This window comes from Anguilla anguilla, chromosome 10 (genome assembly GCF_013347855.1).
Source record: "Anguilla anguilla isolate fAngAng1 chromosome 10, fAngAng1.pri, whole genome shotgun sequence".
Classification (NCBI taxonomy): domain Eukaryota; kingdom Metazoa; phylum Chordata; class Actinopteri; order Anguilliformes; family Anguillidae; genus Anguilla; species Anguilla anguilla.
The window spans coordinates 165,202-186,551 of NC_049210.1; positions in this window are offsets into that span (position 1 = coordinate 165,202).

Consider the following 21,350-nt stretch of genomic DNA (forward strand, 5'->3'; position numbering starts at 1 on the left):
CCTAATACACAAACCATGACCCCTAACCTCTCATCCCTAATGCATAAACCCTAACCCCTAACCCCTCATCCCTAATACACAAACCCTGACCCCTAACCCCTCATCCCTAATACATAAACCCTAACCTCTCATTCCTAATCCATAAACCCCAACCCTGATACTATGTTGCTGCTTGTGGTAGTTTTTTCTTTAGCTTATTTGTACAGTTTTGTGACTCTATGGCAAACAGGCCAGGAGCTGTATACTTAAGTTTTCAGATGTAATCTGCAACTATAGCGCCACCTTTCTGTCGACTGTGCCATGGTTTTGGACACAGAATAACTATGAATCAGAGGCATTTTTTTGGTGATTAGTCTCCTGAATCAGATTTTGAAGATCATGACTTCTGAAAATAGCATGTGCTAAAATGTATTCAAATGGAGAAAAACTCTTTTTCTTTGAAAAAAAATTATATTTTGATTGCTACCATAGTGGTAGAATTATAGTTGATTACAGAAATATCTGGTATTTTGTGGTGTAATTTTTATTAAAAAATATCTCAGTATTTTTTACTTGCTGGAAATATGGCTTCGTTCTTATATATAAAATGTCAAGATATTTTTGTCAAAAGGCGGAGTTTAAAAGTAGCTCTAATTTTTTGAATGATTGCTTAGATGTGCATTAATCTGCCTGGCACTATTTACTTGAAGGTTAACCAAAAATCGAGCACGATTACTGCACTGCATGTCTCCAACAAGGAATAAAAGTAGGGGTCTGGTAAACTATCCCCTCTTATATTCAAACATTTTAATTCAGCCAAAAATAAGGTTGAAATGATAGATAAAAATGTTCACATTCATTGAACTGTGCAAAACTGTAATTTGGGTTAATATTAACTAAGTGCAGATCTTAACTGCACTAGTTTTTATCGCTTTTAATCACTGTATAAAAACTTTAATTTTGTACATTTTTTTAATCATAAAAGTTGTATTGATGGTAGGTTTGCATGAGTGTAGATGTGCTGCAGGCAGATGTATGAGTGTAGATGTGCTGCAGGCAGATATGTATGAGTGTAGATGTGCTGCAGGCAGATATGTATGAGTGTAGATGTGCTGCAGGCAGATATGTATGAGTGTAGATGTGCTGCAGGCAGATATGTATGAGTGTAGATGTGCTGCAGGCAGATATGTATGAGTGTAGATGTGCTGCAGGCAGATATGTATGAGTGTAGATGTGCTGCAGGCAGATATGTATGAGTGTAGATGTGTTTCAGGCAGATATGTATGAGTAGATGTGCTGCAGGCAGATATGTATTAGTGTAGATGTGTTTCAGGCAGATATGTATGAGTGTAGATGTGCTGCAGGCAGATATGTATTAGTGTAGATGTGTTGCTGTCTGACTGTTTGACCGTGTCTGCAGTCTGTCTCCAACTCCTGCAATGCTCCAGTGATTCAAAATAGTTATAAATAGAAAAAGGGAATGAGGAGTTGTAACATTTTCTAGATTACTCAATTTCATACTCTAAGGTTCTCATATTCACTCATTAATATTGTAATAAGGTTCAGTTAATATATTAAGCGAGTCTCACAATATTGCCTCATTATCACTATATAAATGTAAATTCATTCCTTCAGTCAATCCTTCTCTGTAATTTACTCCATTATGCCTGTCAAAAGATCACCATCTCAGATTAACTATAGATCATATGCCACATTTCTTCTGCCCTCAGAAGTTAATATGATTTTTTTATTTTGCTAAGTGATTCAATAGGGAATATTTGAGTCATTCATCAGAAAACTTGTATATATTTAACTTTTTCTGATATGAAGATTGTTCCTCATTGCAATAAGTAGGCTCTTCTTTGTTGCAAAAGTTTTACAGAACAAACTGAATGCAAGCGTAAATACCCCCCACCCCCCCTCAAAATTATTATTAAAAAAAATAACGATCCAGACGTATGACACTGAAAATATTCCAGATGGAATGTGTGGTCTCTTTAGCCAACATGGCACATGTAAACACATCTCGGATCCAACCAGATTTGATCTCTCCTTCACCTTTTGTTCCTCTCTTTCCTCTCTCCTGTCTTTTTCTCTCTCACCATTTTTCTTTCTCTTTATATTTCTTTCTCTCTCCCTTTCTTTCATTCCCTCTCTCCTGTCTCACACTTTCCCTTCCCTTTTCATTGCTCTTACACAACTGTCTTTCTATTTCTCTTACACTACACAACAATCTCGTGCTCTCTCTCTCGCGCTCTCTCTCTCACTCTCGCTCTCTCTCTCTCACTCTATCTTGCTCTCTCTCACACACTCCCTCTCTCTCTCTCTCCCTCTCTCCCTCCCTCCCTCTATCGCTCCTGATTCCCCAGGCTTCCAGCCCCTGTGTTCAGGCAGTTTCCAGACAGGCTTAATTTGATGTCTAAATAAGCATAGCAGCTCTCAGGGGCTTTCAGCAGTGTATGGATGTGAGTCTCCAGAGGGGACGGGTTCTGCTGTCGGAATGCCGTGTGGAAACACTGGGAATGTGATCCCAGAAAACCTCGGCGTTCCCGGTGCTGTGCCATGGGGCTGTGTGTTGGGTGGACATCTCTGTGGCCTTTTGCAGTGTACACATACTGTACCAGCTGCTGTGTTATGTAGGGCATAAGCAATAAATGTCATTTTCATGCTGTTTCACATAGGAAAGGCAGAGGGAGGGTCTATCGACACGTTGATTCTCTGGTCTGTAAATCCAGGTACAGCATCAGTTCTCTCCGCTGTCCACTCGCTATCCTGTCCTGAATTTCAGTCATTTTGACACTTATATTTCATTCCTGTTCAGTTAGCATTATAATTTTATGTTAATGCAGTAAGTAATCAGTCAATCAATTACTGTCAATTATTAATTGAGCCAGCTAATTATTCCTTCTAAATGAGTTATTAAAGACCCTGTACATTGAAAATGCTCATTTATTCATAAGATAAAGATGTATGCTCAATTTTTTCCAAATTTCTGAAAATGAAATAACGTTTTTTTATGTACAATATGGCTTTTCTAAACACGAGTGTTGGAGGTCCGCCAGTCATTTCTGTTCGGGCACTGCAAAGCTGCCCACTGATTGGTTAAAATGTAAATCACCATGGTAATTATTTAAAGCTAAAGGAAACCTGATCTTACATAGTGTCATTTTCACATTATAGTAGAAGTGTGTGTTCTATCAACTATGTGACACAGTTAACATGAACAAAAAATGGATCAGCTTAAAAACTGGTACATTTCCAACGACCCAGTCTCGGATCAGAGCGTGCTTTACAGGATGGTGTGGGCGTTACATTGGTATGCAAATGAGTTAAACATCACATGTAAACAAAGGTGCCTAGCTTTGGTTGCTAGGTTGCACACGGCACTGTGCCAATTATACTTCAATGATGAGGCCATATATGTATGAGCCTGTGGAGTCTGATCAAGCACTAGATGATGTCGCTGCGGAAGCTGGCTTGCTGAGTTCAGCTCAAGTTGGGTTGGGAAAGTGTGTTGCTATTAGTATTGTTGCATTATGGTACATAGCGAGTCGAATGAAAAGACACGTCTAGCTAACATCTAGCTATGCGGATAAATACCTCTTGTCTGTAGTTTTTCAGGAATTTTTCTTGTTCTCATTACATTCCATACTTGGATATACCCCCTTTTCTAATGCCATACAAAAGTCAGGTTGTCTGAAACTGCGCTGGTTGGCTGAACAAAATACAAAAAAGTTAAGGGAGGATTTTATCCAGGAATGCCTGCAGAGCGTTATTGATGTTGCTCTGGGGGTTAGGGCCATGGCTGTCAGTGTCCAAAAGACGTGGTTTTTGGTTAAATAACGTTCTGCACATAGAAGTGTGTGTTCTGCACTTTACAGGAAGGTCCGCAGAAAACCACCTGGCTCGGGTCACTGAGGGTGAGCCTGCTGCTCGCTCACAGGCAGATACTTCCTTGTGTGAGAAATCGAATGAGATCACATCCAGGGGTGCGCCATCTGGCAGTGAGATTAGGGATGGATGATGATGCCAGTGTTGCATCAGTATTGGCTGATATTAGTGTAAAACAAACGTATTAGTGTCGGTGCCAGTGTTCTGTTTCTGAAAGAGCGCAAAAACGACGTGAATAACACTGTTGTTTTATAGCTAAAGCGGCCTTGTTTAGCTTGTTAACCTTGTTTAGCTTGTTTAGAACTGGTGCAATAGTCATTCTGCCGCTATAGCAGGGAGAAGCTTTGGTTCGCACGTTAGTTTCCTCCCTGATGTGAAGACTTGGAGCACTGATGCTAGACTGTGTTAGCAGAGCTAGAGCCTGTTACTGCCCCATGTTGGGCCTCTGCAAAGCCAGGACTGAAGCTCAGCTGCTGGTGCACGTGTCTGCTCTGAACAGCACAGTCCCTCCTCACTGCACACACAGCGCTGGATTAGCTCACCGCACACACAGCGCTGGATTAGCCTGCCGCACACACTGCGCTGGATTAGCTCACCGCACACACTGCGCTGGATTAGCCTGCCGCACACACAGCGCTGGATTAGCCTGCCGCACACACAGCGCTGGATTAGCCTGCCGCACACACAGCGCTGGATTAGCTCACCGCACACACAGCGCTGGATTAGCCTGCCGCACACACACAGCGCTAGATTAGCCTGCCGCACACACACAGTGCTGGATTAGCTCACCGCACACACAGCGCTGGATTAGCCTGCCGCACACACAGCGCTGGATTAGCCTGCCGCACACACAGCGCTGGATTAGCCTGCCGCACACACAGCGCTGGATTAGCTCTCCGCACACACAGCGCTGGATTAGCCTGCCGCACACACAGCGCTGGATTAGCCTGCCGCACACACAGCGCTGGATTAGCTCACCGCACACACAGCGCTGGATTAGCCTGCCGCACACACAGCGCTGGATTAGCTCACCGCACACACAGCGCTGGATTAGCCTGCCGCACACACAGCGCTGGATTAGCCTGCCGCACAGTGCCCTGAAACCACACCCCTGCTGCAGAGAGGCAGGGCCTCAAACGCACTTCAGCTCCGCTAATAAAACTGTGCCCTGTGGTAAATCTGTCACGCTCCATTTCTCCATGGAAATAGAGCGACCTTGGTCAGAGTTTGTGGCCCATCTTTTATCTTGTTTATAAGCCGTTTGTTAGCTGCTACCGCACGGACTGTAATGTTAGACTGCAACAGATGTGGCACCCAGTCTGCCAATGAATTATAAAATCCACATGGTCCAGCATTGTCCTTCTGCAATTTATCATAAATCTTGAGCCTGACTTTCTCTCTCTCGGGGTATGCTGGTACTACATAGGCTATATGCAGCCTTACAGGCTTGTGTGTGTGAGGTCACTGGTAATGGGTGAGAGGCTACAGGCTTTGTGTGTAATATTACAGGCTAATATGGTATTACAGCCTAGCGTGAGTGAGGTCACAGGCTTGTGTGTGTGTGAGGTCACAGGGTTAGGGTTAGAGTTAGGTTTTAGACTTAGGGTTAGGGTTAGTGTGCTGTGACTGCTCCACATGTGGAATGTGAGTCTGGGAACCTCTCTTTGGCACTGGCTAGTTTCATCTGCAGGAGGGAATGAGACTGGACTGCATTAAGATTCACACATTCTAATTAAAATGTTGATCAGAAAATGTATTTGTGCATATAATATGGTGATGATCATCAGTAATCTCATAAAATATGCTTAATGGCTGTGAATAATCATGATTCACCTGATTGAGGTGCAGCACAGTTTGAAATGGAAAGGAAAGTGTCTGTGCATCATGTCACTGATATAACGTGAGAAACGAACAACAGCAGAGCAGCCCTTTAGAGAAGAGCCCATGAGCCACGTGTGGAGAGGCGCTCTGCTCTATTCACTGTGGCCTTGGGCATCTGCGTGCGTGCGTGTGTGTGTGTGTGTGTGTGTGTGTGTGTGTGTGTGTGTGTGCACTGTGTGTGTGTGTGTGTGTGTGCGTGCGCACTGTGTGTGTGTGTGTGCGCGCGCACTGTGTGTGTGTGTGTGTGTGCGCGCGCGCACTGTGTGTGTGTGTGTGTGCGCAGTGTGTGTGTGTGTGTGTGCGCGCAGTGTGTGTAGAGTGGACGGGTCTGGTGGTGTTTGTGTGCTGTGTGTGTGTGTGGCTGTAGGAGAAGCCCTTCTGTGACTAAAAGGAGAATAAGACCACACCAGTGTCCTTCAAACTTTTATTTCAACATTTGGGAGCAACATTATATTCCATCTTTAGTGCAATAATATTTGATTACAGTGAATATTAGATATTAATGCGTTGCTTGAAAATTATGCTTTTCACAGAATCTGTGAAGATTTCACAGATAGCGTAGAGAGAATAATTGTTAGAATGACTGTTTAAATGTGCATGAAGCTGCTTGGTTAATGCATTACAAGCTTTAATCAGGTGCACTTTCATTAATAACCGAGCTCCAGTCTTTCACTGCAGCCCTGGGATTTGAGTCCTAATGAAGCAGCCAATAAGAAGCTTCTGGCAGTCTGTGTGATCAAGCAAAGCCCCAGTAAGCTTTTCTTTAAAAGACTGTTTCCTACATTACTGAACATTAGCTTCTTGCTGTCAGACCTTTGACTTCAGTGTTTCATCTCCATGGTAACATGACATGAATGGGAGAGCGTTCCTCCCCCCCGTCTCACCCCCGGCCCACCCCCACCTCACCCCCCCGGCCCGTGCGTTATTCATGCGCTTTGAGGGTCGAGTCACTGACTGCCAGAGGTGTCCTACGGCTGGCGCTCTCTCCCCCTCCCCCCCATAAGTCCCCCCTCCCCCCCCCGTAAGGCCCCCCTCCCCCCCGTAAGGCCCCCCTCCCCCTGTAAGCACTCCCCCCGTAAGACCCCCCTCCCCCCCGTAAGGCCCCCCTCCCCCCTGTAAGCACTCCCCCCGTAAGACCCCCCTCCCCCCCGTAAGGCCCCCCTCCCCCCTGTAAGCACTCCCCCAGTAAGGCCCCCCAGCAGTGCCTGCCATTCGGCCGACAGTGAGGTCATTGCTTAGATAAGCAGGGTGACCCATCTGATCTGTTCAAGGCTTCTGCTCTTAAGTATTTCATTAGCTTGACCATATCTTGATCCGACATATGTATGAACACCAGCTAGAGCCACAGACAATATTTTACAGAGCTGTCAGAAAACCAATGCTAGGGTAACTGGTTGGAACAAAACCTTGTTAGACCCTCTAGAAAATAAATATGAATGAGACACCTGCATTGGTGAGGTGGAAATGGAACTATGAATGAAATCATTAACATGATTGGTGGGAGAATATGGGAGATTATCAGTCTCAGCACAGAGCTGTTTCTCTGTTTATCCAGCGCGGATAAGCGGGCTTTTGTTGGTCTGAATGTAAGTATCTGTGAAAACATCTCTGTGGGACAAGCAGAGTAATTAAGACTGGCATGCGTGCCATGTTCGTTTGGAGTCCTAATTAGGTGGCACTCTGATATAACACCTCACACACACCCTGACCCCGATAAAAACTGACAGAGACGCTGCAACCATGCTTAATTAACACACTGACCTTTCTCTGTTGCATTTGCACACATTTGCCAAGATTAATAACACAAAAGCAAAGGACCGTGAGCTCTGTGGCACAGATTAACTGTTGATTAAGGAAGAACAGCATCGACCCCTGGGGTTAGCTTTCTGCATGGCTCATAGAGCCTCATGGTAAGACCATATGAAACCAGGCCACATGGAATTTCACTAGGAGCTCACTCATTTCTGTTTCCATGGCATTTTGTCCAGAAATTCATGAACAGCTAGAAAAATCTGCATATTCTAGAAATTCAGTGAAAGTGCATTATTTGAGGCCTTACACAGCTCTCACTCAGCTCTTACACAGACCTTACACAGCTCTCACAGCCCTTACACAGCTCTTACACAGACCTTACACAGCCCTTACATAGCTCTCATACAGACCTTACACAGCTCTCACACAGCCCTTACACAGCCCTTACACAGCCCTTACACAGCTCTTACACAGCTCTCACACAGACCTTACACAGCTCTTACACAGCCCTACCACATCTATAGTTGGCTCACTGCCGCTAGTGCAGTTTGTTTCTTTCAACCTGTGTTAGTTTATTAGAGTCACATAGGCTAATTTTATGTTTGGATGTTCTATCCCCTTTCCCATTTAACCATCATTGCTTCCCTGGTTCATTTACTGAGTCAAACATCAGGTTTATCCATAAGGCCAAATAAATCTGCTTTTTTTGACAGTGATGAAATCAAAAAGTAAAAAGCAAGTTTTTGCACGTGTTGCAGTGCTGAAAGCTGCCCAGATTGAACAGCTCTACAGCCGTACACAGCTGCTTTTACAGGCTTTCAGGATGGGCTTCGAGCAGCAGCCCCTCATAGTGATGTTATTACAATGTGCAGCTGAGATGGCAAAATACTTCATTTATTCATAACTTTGTTAATTGAAAAATTAACTGCAGAACATGTGATATATGATTAGAAATGTGAGTTTTCTCATCAGTGAGCCTAAAATAAAAAAACTTGGAAGCCAGTCTATTTCAGCAGTGATGGAACAGTGCTGTGGACATGATAACATTCAGAAACTTCAAAAATGCAATTATGACTGTGACTTAATTATGACTGTGACTTAAATCTGTGGCATAAATCTACTGTTCAGAATCTCCGAGACACATTGGTGAAATTTTGGGTGTTAGTAGGGAATTGAGATTGTTACTGTAATCAGGCCCAGGGCTGTGCTCTTAGTTACTGCTGTAGCTCTTCTGTAGTTGGGAAAGGCAGTCTGTCCCTATCTGTTGCTGTCCGAATGGTCTGTTACTATAACAACAAACAATCGAGGTTCTCAAATCACTGTGGGCTGTTCCAGTCTACAGTAATGCCATCACTGTTCCAGACTACAGTAATGCCATCACTGTTCCAGTCTACTGTAATGCCATCACTGTTCCAGTCTACTGTAATGCCATCACTGTTCCAGTCTACAGTAATGCTCTTGCTGCTCTTGCAGTTTGTGTGAATCCCAGATCTGTGCCACATGCATGATCAGGATGTTTATTCATCAGAAAATATAAGAATTGTTTACTCAGAATATCTACATCAAATGTAAGCAGAATAATTTTGCAGGGGCAGCATGGAGCAGTGCTTGCCTGGATAATTCTGTGTGGTCTGAGGTGCTGAAGGTGTAAGATGGTGACTCCCTCTCAGGCTGCTTTCTGTCAGTTCTGCTTGTGGCCACCAGGGGGCTGCAGGAGCTGGTGAGTGAGCTGTGGGTGGTTAGGCCAGCAGAAGGGAGAGGAGCGGAGAGCTGACGTGCTTTCATTAAGGTCCCTGTGGGGGCCGGGGTGTCCGTCAGGCGCAGTTAAATTAAAGCCCTGCTCAGTGCGGGCCAGCCTCGGGTGCGAGCACATGGCGGTCAGGCGCTGGGCCGTCTTATTGCATTCAGCAGGCGTTTCTTCACACTGTCTCCCTGACTGATGTTAATTAGAAAGAGATGCAGCCAATTACACCAGTAACATTCTGAGGCGAGGGGAGAAGCGCCGGGCGCGTGCTCAGCGATAAATAACTTTTGACAGTTGTGTAAATCTATTCCATTCTGGTGCAAGTGCTTGTCTTGTATTTCTCTTTTTGGCAGTAATATAATTGATGTTTTTGTGGGGTTTTTACAGTTCATAAATACTGTAGCAAGAAACTTGTCATTCATCAGTTACAACGTTGTCAATTATCAATTACCATTGCAATTCCTGCAAATATAGGAGATTTTCCATTTCTGAATTATGAAACAAACTGTGTAACAGGACTTTAGGAGGGTGACGGAGCGTGTGTGTGTGCGCGTGTGTGTGTGCGCGTGTGTGTGCGTGTGTGTGTGTGTGTGTGCATGTGAGACTGGTGTGCGTGAGAGCATGTGAGTGAGTTCTGTTATCTGCGTATTGTAATAAAGGTGGGAGATTGAGCTGTCACCGTACACAGGCAGCCCACCAGCCGCTCTCTCAGAGAAGGTTCCGGAGAAGAGGAGACGGTGAACTTGTCCCTGTTTCTGTGCGCTTTATTCACCTGCTCATAAATCACCATCTGCCAGCGCCCCCCCCCCTCTGCCAGCGGGCCCCCCCCCTCTCTGCAGGGACAGACAGTGATTCCCGTCGCCCTGTGAGAGATTCCTGGCTCTCCAAGAGAGCCACATGAAATCACAACTCTGACCTGCCCCCTGAACCCAAAGCTGAGTCTGGTCCCAGAGCCTCCCCTGCATTCCCTGTGACTGCATCCATACTGTGCCTCTCCACACTCTCAAACCTCAGGTCCAAGCGTGAAGTTTAGGAATGTCAAAAAACCATTTTCCATTCCATTCGCTTAATTACAGATAACCGTTTGAGTCTGAGTTTAGGGATTTAGTGTATTCTCTACAGGTAACTCCCCGGCACAAGTACTCTAAACAGACTTTCAGGGTGTTTCTCAATACCAAGAATGTAAAGTTCAGACATGCGTTCTGAACTTTACATGGGGGGGTTAATGAGGCTAGGTGCTTAATGTTGCTGGGGGGGGGGGGGGGTCGGTGGCAGATGTACACAGCAGAGAGGAGGAAGAGAGGCCCAGGAGATGGGATGGGATGTGTGGAGGACCTGAGGGGCGGAGAGGTGCCTGGGGGGGGCAGGCCGGGGGGCCAGATGCTTACAGGGAAGTTGCATATTTGTTGGCTTTGGGGGAGGGTGAGGTAATTAAAATAATCCGCTGATTGCTGTGATGCTTAATGCCACCGTAATGATTGTCTGGCGCACTCCGCGCTGCCATCTGCTGCCCAGCCGCGGGGGGGGGGGGGGGGGGCAGGGATGTTTGGGCATGTCTGATTACCACACCGCCATATCTGCCACTAAAACCGCACAAGCCGGACACACCTGTGCTTCCTTCCTTCACACAGCGCTGCTCTTCTGTGAGAAACGCTTCACAGCACTCCTCCCTGTGCTCTCCTCCCCGTGTACTCCTCCCTGTGCTCTCCTCCCTGTGCTCTCCTCTCTGTGCTCGCCTGTGCTCTCTTCTCTGTGCTCTCCTCCCTGTGGTCTCCTCCCTGTGCTCTCCTCTCTGTGCTCGCCTGTGCTCTCCTCCCTGTGCTCTCCTCCTCAAACTTCACCCCCCACCGCATGCCTCTCCAAAGTGCACTGCGTATGCAGCCCTTGACATGAGAGCAGCGTGTGTGTTCCTCTCTGGCTCGTAAGTGAGCTGTGTAATTAAATCTGCTTTGTCATTCAGGCTTTGGAGTTTCCATACTGCAGCCCACAGCCCTGCTCTTCAATGGAATTAACCTTTCCGTTTTATAATCGCCATGGAGACACCGCCAGAATGCCTCTATTTCCTCTGAAGCCTCGTTAGGAACACTAGTATTAATGTGCAAAATGCTTTTTGAGGATTTGGAGACCACTGACATCTTAGTTTCACATTTGGTATTAAGGAACTAATCATAGGGCATTTCAGAGAAGTTTTAAGTTTGTTGAAAATATTCTGTGCTTTGAAGCCAGTCTGACTCTCAACACCACATATGGGTCACATAATTGCACATGCTTAATGTAGAATATCTGTCCTGTTCCTGTCACTTACAAAACAGAACATCAGGCTTTTCTACTTTATGTGGAATCCGGTATGATCAAAAACCCTCCATCTATCTTATATATTATGAGAGGTATTTCTCTGACTCTAATGTTTAGGTCATGCTTGGTGATATTCTGAGCGATTGATGTAAGAAATGAGAATAATGCAGTTCCTCTGCTGTAAGTATCTCTATTAGGTTGGTCTGTGTTTTACCCCAGTGGTTTGGGTTGCCCTCCTCAACTCTCTGGCTAACAGAGGAATACTAATCTCAGCAGTGATGACATCACGTCTGCATGTGCAAAAGTTTCATTGTAGTGTCATAGTGAAAGGCCCTTTTGCTGATCATGGAAAAATGCAAACAATCATTTGTGCTTCTGTTTCAGCCACGTGAATGAATTTAACTACAAACACTTGTTATGCAGTTATACAAACACAGACAGTTATGCAGTTATGGAAACACAGACAGTTTTTCAGTTATACAAACACAGACAGTTATGCAAGTAGCAGGTCTGTTTAGCCAAAAGCTGTTGTAAGAGGTGGATATGCAAACCCACACACTGTAGCTCACACTCTTAAACAGAGATCTCATCTATCCTGAAACTGTATTTTTCTATTAGAGTTGTTTGCTTCTGTTGAACCTCAGTAGGGGATTGTCATGTATACAAACATAATCTACGTAAATGAGAATTATATTTAAGTATCTATTTTCCAGACGTGTATGTATTTATGATCTGAACCAAAACCAATGTTCAAACATACAAAAATGGCATTGGATCAAAAATTACATTTATATCGCTGCAGCCCCGCATAACAAGCCCCTGCTTGGCAAAGCCTGCGACAGCAGTCTGACGTTTCAGGGCCTGTCTTGCAGTCATGCAGCTGTGTGAGTCATGAGTAGGGTTTGGGACCAAAGGCCGGTGCCCATATGTCCGCCAACGTTGCCTGCCGAACGGAATCGCAATGCCGGTTTCGGGGCTGAATTTCGGTGCAGTCTGTGATGGTGTTGCACTAGCTCTGGTGACTTGTTAGCAAGCTAACTAATATTAAACGCCGTAAACATTCTGAAAGTGAAATGTGGCTGTATTTTACCCAGAAGGATAAAAAGTGACCTGCCTCTGCAATAAAAAGGACGTTCTTTAATGTCGTAATTTGCTCTTTCTTTTAAAGAAGCTAGACGACCGGTTCAGGTTTGAAAAATATTGTTTTAGCAGGGGTATCATCAAAATATGAACAATACTCATCCCTAGTGTAGAAACGATATTATGTGGAGTTTGTATGTGAAATGATACAGAATGCATTTTAGAAATATAAATGTAAAAATGTATATATGTAAAAGCAATTTTTTTTCGCCAATTATTAGACTGCAAGCAAGCTATCTTCCACACAAACCAAAGATGGGAGACTAAAAGCTTTTTTTTTTTTTTTTTTTTTAAACGTGCACGTATGTCCATTTTGCGTGTGTATTCAAGTTTTCTGTGAGTAATTGGCTACTTTCATGATCCAATGTTGTCGTTGCCTGATGGAGCTAAATGTCCAATGGGGAGAATTACTGGTTCATATTGGAGCATGTGTGATGTTGTAAATTGCAGGAAAAAGAAGAAACTGCAAAATCACCCAAGTTTGAGGCTTGATTGTGTGGACGTGTGAAGTTGTTTGTGAATTGTGTGTATTTACATGAGGTCAGAAGGTAATGTTCTTAAACTGCGTATTCGGTCATGTATTTTTGAGCGCATGAAAGGTGTGGAAATATAATTTAGAATATGTAATGCAAATGATCTCTGCTCAGAGCTGCTAAATGTATCAGTCCAGTCTGATTTAATGAGGGGGAGGAAGTGTGCTTCTGTGGATCAGAGTGAGTTATGGGCAGTGTGGAGTTTAACTGCTGGGGTGTAACCCTGATTTATTTGTGTGTACCCACAGCTAGTTATAAGCTAGTTACAAGCATCCGTTTGCCTCCCATCAGACAGCTGATCCATGCGTAATGAGGGCGGATCTAATGAAACGTATCATTCAGCCTGAGACTCCTGGCCAGCTCAGACGCAGCGCTGACAGGCGGTCCGCGCCGTGATGAAAGACTCGCTGAAGTTCCGACGCGTCGTTAAGTAAAGTTTCCCCCGCGCTCATATTCCTTTGCAGTTTGCCTGCTGGTTTGTGTCCGTCCCGTTTACTGGCTTTATTCAGCTTCTCTTTCAGTTTTAACGCTGCTCTTACGACACTCTATTCCCTGAAGAGCTGTGTTATTAATGCCTCTGTTCATCATCTGAGAGGCACTGCTCTGTGCAAATAGTGGTGTGTATAACAGGAAGTGTGTATAACAGGAAGTGGAATTCATTATTTACTTTATTATGATAAGGCACATTCGAGTAAAAGATAAATGTGGGAGGACGTCTCTTAACAAGGGCAAAACCAGAATGGGAACGAAATGGTGTAAAAGACAGAGCGGAGGAAAAGAGGCCTGGAAGAGTGAATCTGGGACTCATTAAATACAAGTGCATTTAGAGGACTGCTATCCTGACCAGAGACTTTTTCATCTAAATTTAAATTGCAAATTGCCATGAATAGCTAATGTCCAACACCATCCCTATGATTATGGTATGGAAATTTCCACCAACTGAGAAATACAGATTTTCTTATTTTGCATAAATGATGATTTAACTTAACCTGTGTAACATGAAAAATATGCAAGGATAGATTGTGTCATATAATGAAACACTGATATCTTTGTTTGAAACAAGTGGCTCTGCATCAGAAACAATGATAGCCTGTTTAAATGTCCCTCCACACCATCCTCTTAAGCGTTTTCAAATGTCATTTCATCCGTACAGAATCTCAGTATGGGTTCGGACCACTGCTATTCGTCTGTTCCTCTCAAAAATACTGAAATGACAATCCTCCTTTTTCATTTATTTCTCTGCAGCCCAATTTGTAACATTTTGTTCCTAGACAGAACATTATAAAATATTTTTTCAGTGTGTTGAGTGCCAATTTCCATTTTCACGGTTTTAAAACATTGCTTCAAGCTGTGGTTGAGACTTTGCATGGATATACACAGTTGGCATACTTTGGTAGTTGTTTTTGAAGAAACTGTGCAAAACAGGGTATGTGGATGTTTGTGAGTAACCGTGTGATTATATTTGGAAAGAGATGCTGCTGTTGAGTTTTTCTAATGTAAATTTTTGGCACAGTGCCGCAGACATCGGCCCTGTTTAGGTCCGTTATATCAGTGTGTGTCAGTGTGAGCTGTAGTGCATATCAAGAAAACTCATCAAATCTCAGTGAAATTGTCTGGATGAGAGAGCACTCCAGACAAGTGGAAATATAACTTTATAAAATTTTTGGGTCAACTGCCCCTTTAAAAGTGTAGACTATGGTCTCACTGAACTCTCATGGGATTGGCTGATTGCTTCTGTAGCTCCTCCCCCTTGTGACCCTGTCCTGGGTGAGGCCCCGAGAGCTGTGCTGCGGCTGAGAGCCTGACAACACGGCAGGCCTGGTGCATGCTGGGAGAACTGGCCCCGCCCGGCTGCATGCTCTAATGGCATTTCTGAAGTTGGGCTGCAGAGATTGTTCTGGAACTGTCTGGGGAACTGACACCAATTTCAGTGTGAAGACATTCCGCGGAGCGACTGTTTACTTCTCAGGATTGGAGGGCTGTTGGCGGGAGGTTTCTCCGTGCCGCCGCTGTTTGTTTGCTTTGGGTTAGGGTTAGGTTTCGACTGATGGCGGTGTCACATGCCATTCCACCACTACATCCGTGGCCCTCTGCTGGCCTGCACCAGCCAGGAAAAAGGGTCCTTCAGTGACCAGCCCTGCCACAGGCCCAGGGCTGAGGTTGTTTGCCTCAGGACCTGTACTTCAGGAACCGCCAATCTCAAAATCAGATTCTGTTTAACAGGAAGTACAACAGCTACACAGCACCATTTAACAGGAACTACAACAGCTACGCCACACAGTTTAACAGGAAGTACCACAGCACACCGTCCAATTTAACAGGAAGCACAACAGCAACGCCGCGCAATTTAACAGGAAGTACCCTAGCTCCACTGTGCAGTTCAACACCCAGATGCTTGCTTCAGATCCGAGTGTCTGTCCACTGGGAGGTATCGTCCTGCCATCCCGGTGAAACGATCAGCTTGCTGAGCTCAAACCCGCCTTTTCAAACTCTAATACTCGTTTATTATGCTGCTGGCCATGGTTATTGTGTTGTGTAATTTATATGTTCAGTTTATGAAATGTTCATTAAATGTGGGTCGGGTGGCAAATTAATTTTATGTTTGCCTAGAGTAGTGTAGTGGTTCTGCCTTCTAAGCAGTTATAATAGTGTTAATAATTAACACTAATGATTAATTGCAATAATAAATGATTAAAGTGGGCACTCCTTTAATGAGCAATGTAAATATATGTCGTCTTAAATGAGTTACTTCAGGACCCGTTTGGGATCACCTAATGATGCAAAGGAAGCCAGCGAGAACACACATTAATGCTGCACTCTTAAGTGCTCTCAACCTGCACACTACAGGAACCCTGTGTTCTTCAGTACTCAACATGCACACTACAGGAACCCTGTGTTCTTCAGTACTCAACATGCACACTACAGGAACCCTGTGTTCTTCAGTACTCAACATGCACACTACAGGAACCTTGTGTTCTTCAGTACTCAACATGCACACTACAGGAACCCTGTGTTCTTCAGTACTCAACATGCACACTACAGGAACCCTGTGTTCTTCAGTACTCAACATGCACACTACAGGAACCCTGTGTTCTTCAGTACTCAACATGCACACTACAGGAACCCTGTGTTCTTCAGTACTCAACATGCACACTACAGGAACCCTGTGTTCTTCAGTACTCAACATACACACTACAGGAATGAGTCTGAGAGTCACATGTGGAAATAGGGATGTGAGTCTGAGAGTCACATGTGGAAATAGGGATGCGAGTCTGAGAGTCACATGTGGAAATAGGGATGTGAGTTAGAGGCATTCGATAATCAGACACTCGCTGTTTCTACTCTAATACCGTTTGAATTCATTAAATGAAATGCCAAGACGATAAGAGCCACAGTCCCCATTGCATCGCCTGAACAGAATTGTGCAGCACTTTTTGCAGCTTCCATTCTCTGATTGTGTGAAATAATTTAATCATATGCTACAGTGATTTACACAGCTCTTACACAGCTCTAACACAGCCATCACATATGCTGCAGCAGTCTTGCTCCAAGTCCAGCCCAACCTTATGTTTGTCCAGTATCACCCTCTTGCATTTAGGAGATGTAATCTACATGTACAGTTTTACATTGCATTGAAAATAAGAGTTTTATGGACATTAGCTGAATATGTATTATTTGTTTGCTCTCTTACGGGAATCTAATGAAACGTATCATTATGTACGGGAAGGTCACTCTGCATCCCAGTATCAAAAAAAACAAAAATGAGCACAGAACATAATTAAAATAATAATAATAATTGTTCCATGGTAAAGGTGTTTGACCTTACAGGGTTTGTACAGGACTATGGATCCAACTTACGGAAGGATTTTACTTTTAAGTCAGCTTGTGTCAGATCATTATTATATTCACTCTTTAAAGCTCATTCATTTTAATGTCATCTTCACTTATTTACATTGTGCCCAAGAGATTTGCAGTCATCGTGGCAGTACTGACTGGTGAATGTTTTAAAAGGCATGCTAAATTAAACAATTAGTGGAAATGAGAGAAGTGGCTTGTTCAGATTCGGTTTATATTTTCATTACACCTGAACGTAGGAACGTTTGATACCTATTACGCAAACTATTTTCTTATCCCACATGGCCTCACTGCTATAATTGTTTATTTGTGTGCATTGCATAAGAAAAAGAGCCCAATAAACTATTTGTATATCATGTTGTGCGTTAATTAGAAAGCACACAGACAAGCTTATCAAACCAGGCCTTTGTGCTCCTCTTTGGAAGGCGTCCAAAATATTTCTTGCTAGAAAAAGAGCATACAAGAATATCTCTAATAACCAGGGGATATAGTCAGAATAGAAAAAAGTGGGTTTTTTTCCCCACTGTGAGAAATCCGTCATTCCCAGGGGGTCTGTGCCTTTGAGAGGAGGGAGAGGCCTGTGGCAGTCTGCTGGCTCTTTTCCCCAAACTTTAAATGAACACTTTAAACTGCTTTTATTGTTAATCACCGTGTTTGCAAATCATTAACTTGCCATTAACTTAGTTCACCATTAACTTGCTGAACTCAGAATCTGTGGCTGTGCAGATGGGGCAGTTGCTGGTAGTGCCTGGCAGTGCTGGGCCTGATACTCATAGTAAAGAACTCCAGAAGAGCAGCCCAGCGAACTCACAAACACATCTGGAAGAGGCGACCTGCAATCTTCAAAGTGAGGCTGGGCTTTTAAATTCAATTACATCTCTTGCTCTACTAGAAAAAGACACAGCCTGTGTTCTTGATTTTAGCCCAGCTAAAAGCTGGTCTAATTGCAATAATAGGGGTAATTTGTAAGAGAAGCTCCTTTGATGTGCGGCTGTACTTTCTGTTCCCTTTTAAAGGGTCAAATAACCTGCTTCCCTCTTACAGGGGCCCGGCTGGCCCCTCCGCCATGACAAGCTACCCTTAGCAGGAGCTGTTAAAATGGCCTCTCCCCAGCCGGCCGGCCCAGGCTGTAATGAAGCTCCCTGCAGACGGGCAGCCGGGAGAGAGCCGGCCTCCCTGCTAAACTCCAGTTACAGTGGCCATTTCTACACCCCCAAACTCACAAAACCTAATAAAACAAGATGAAAGCCGGCATTGAAAGTCAATACGAAATTTTCAATGGTCTCCTCTCCAGGGAATGAAGAAGAATTGAATCATAAATATTGGCTGTCAGCCTTGCAGTCTCAGGATTATCAGTAGCGCTATTGATTAGCCCTCGCACACAATTCTGCCTTTAATTGCATTTTTCTGTGATTAGCGGACTGCGCATTTTTACGTGAAGATTTAGTCACTCTTCAGAGGGTGTTTCTCTCTCGCTGTACTACACATTTTTTGTAGACTGTTGGAAATTAAATTGATAATTTGCTCACAAAAAAAGCAATATGCATCAGCTAAACTGTACAGTAAGCAAATTTTAAAATCAAAGCCTGAGATTTATGTTTTAAAACAAGCAGCACATATTTCTAAAATTTAAGTGTGCATATTATGAACTATATGCTGTAAAATACATACTGCAGTAAATATATGCGGTGTCATATCAGATCTCTGATCTCATATTTACCCATTAGCTATTTAACGCCTTTAGGGAACACGGTGTCTCTTTCATAAGGACTGATACTAGAATAGGAAACATTCCACAGCACAAAACTATCATTTGTTCCTTCATCTCAGTAGAAACGGCGTTTTTTACGTTCTGCATCTGAGCAGCTCCAGGAGATGTTCCTGTTATGGCTTTTGCACAGAGTCATAATTCAGATTATTTAGACATGTATCCATCCTTAGGGGGAACTTTATTAGTGTGATGTTTGAATCGAGATAGATGCACACCTGGATGTTCCTGCAGAATGTATGCTTACTGATTAAAACTTTTTAATTGTACAATTGTTTAATTGAACATGTTCCCATTTCAACTGATAGGTTGTACATAGTATCTACCATCGTGTGTGTGTGCGCGCGCGTGTGCGCCTGTGCGCATGTGTGTGTTTGTGTGTGTGTGTGTGTATGAGTGTGTGTGCGCGTGTGTGTGAGAGAGGTTTACAGACTTATTTGTAAGATTTGGGCACCCTGTGACAGCTCTGAGGGACTGGCTTTGCTTTCTTGTCACACGGCTTTGTTTGGAGTTCTTTTCTTTCACACCTGAAGGGAGGAACAGAGGACAGGAGCTTGAGCCGCACTATGAATATTAAACGCATCAGCCACAAACCATAAACGCTTCCTGACAAATGTCACCGTGTGAAGTAAGGCAAAAACTAACACTGTTTAAATGATTCAGCTCTGTGTTATTGTATCTTCTCAGAGGCCAGCATGTCTAAATAAAAAACAACCAGCATGTTTTATCCTGGAGAGGAAACCAAACACAGTTTCAGGGCCCAACATTGTGATGACACTCCAAACACCCATTTAAAAATGCTAATGCAGGAAGAACTCAGGTCAGCTTCTAAGACCGGGCTTAGAATACGAGAGACACTCATCATACAGCCTCTCGTCCATCCTGGACCCATCCTAGCACTCACGCTAACCCTAACCCTCTCATCCCATCCTGGACCGCACTCACCCTAACCCTCTCATCCCATCCTGGACCGCACTCACGCTAACCCTAACCCTAACCCTCTCATCCCATCCTGGACCGCACTCACGCTAACCCTAACCCTAACCCTCTCATCCCATCCTGGACCGCACTCACCCTAACCCTAACCCTAACCCTCTCATCCCATCCTGGACCGCACTCACGCTAACCCTAACCCTAACCCTCTCATCCCATCCTGGACCGCACTCACCCTAACTCTCTCATCCCATCCTGGACCGCACTCTAACACTAACAGTAACCCTCTCATCCCATCCTGGACCGCACGCTAACACTAACACTAACCCTCTCATCCCATCCTGGACCGCACTCATGCTAACACTAAAAATACAATAAACACAAATGTTTACTGGCCTATGATAATTATAGGTGCAGTTACACCATGAATATTTTAAATAAAAGTGTGTTATGCACAAAAACAATCTGGACCAATCAGCTGGAACAAAACATCATCCAGCACAGGGAATGAGAAATTACAGAAAAGAGCGGCTGCTTCTGTGACAGGAATATTAAAGAGCAGCTTGATCGCGGAGCGATTCCAGAGTTAGGGTTAGTGATTCCAGGGTTTGGGTTAGGGTTAGTGATTCAAGGGGCGTTAAAAGGGAAGCAGTTTACAGACGTGCTTCCGTGTGCCTGGTCTGTGGGGTTTGTGCTGGCTGTGCTAAAAGCTCTCAAGTGCAGGTGAAGAGCATTTATAACTGCACAGAACCCATTACACACACACACACATACACACACACACACACACACACACACGCACACACACATACACGCACACACACACACACACACGCGCACGCACACACACGCACGCACACACACGCACACGCACACGCACGCACGCACACACACACATACACGCACGCACACACACACACACACACACGCACACACACGCACACACACACATACACGCACGCACACACACACACACACACACACACACACACACGCACACACACACATACACACACAAATACACGCATGCACAAATACACGCACACGCACGCACACACACACACACACACACACGCACGCACACACACACGCACGCACGCACACACACACACACATACACGCACACACAAATACACGCACACGCACGCACACACACACACACACACACACACACACACACACACAAATACACGCATGCACAAATACACGCACACACACACACACATACACGCACACACGCACACACACGCACACGCACGCACACACACACACACACAAATACACGCATGCACAAATACACGCACACACACACACACATACACGCACACACACACACTCACACACACAAATACACACACACACACACACACACACACACACACACAAATACACACACACACACACACACACACACACAAATACACACACACACACACACACACACACAAATACACACACACACACGCACACACACACACACGCACACACACATACACGCATGCACACACACACACACACATACACGCACACACACGCACACACACACACTCACGCACGCACACACACACACACACACAAA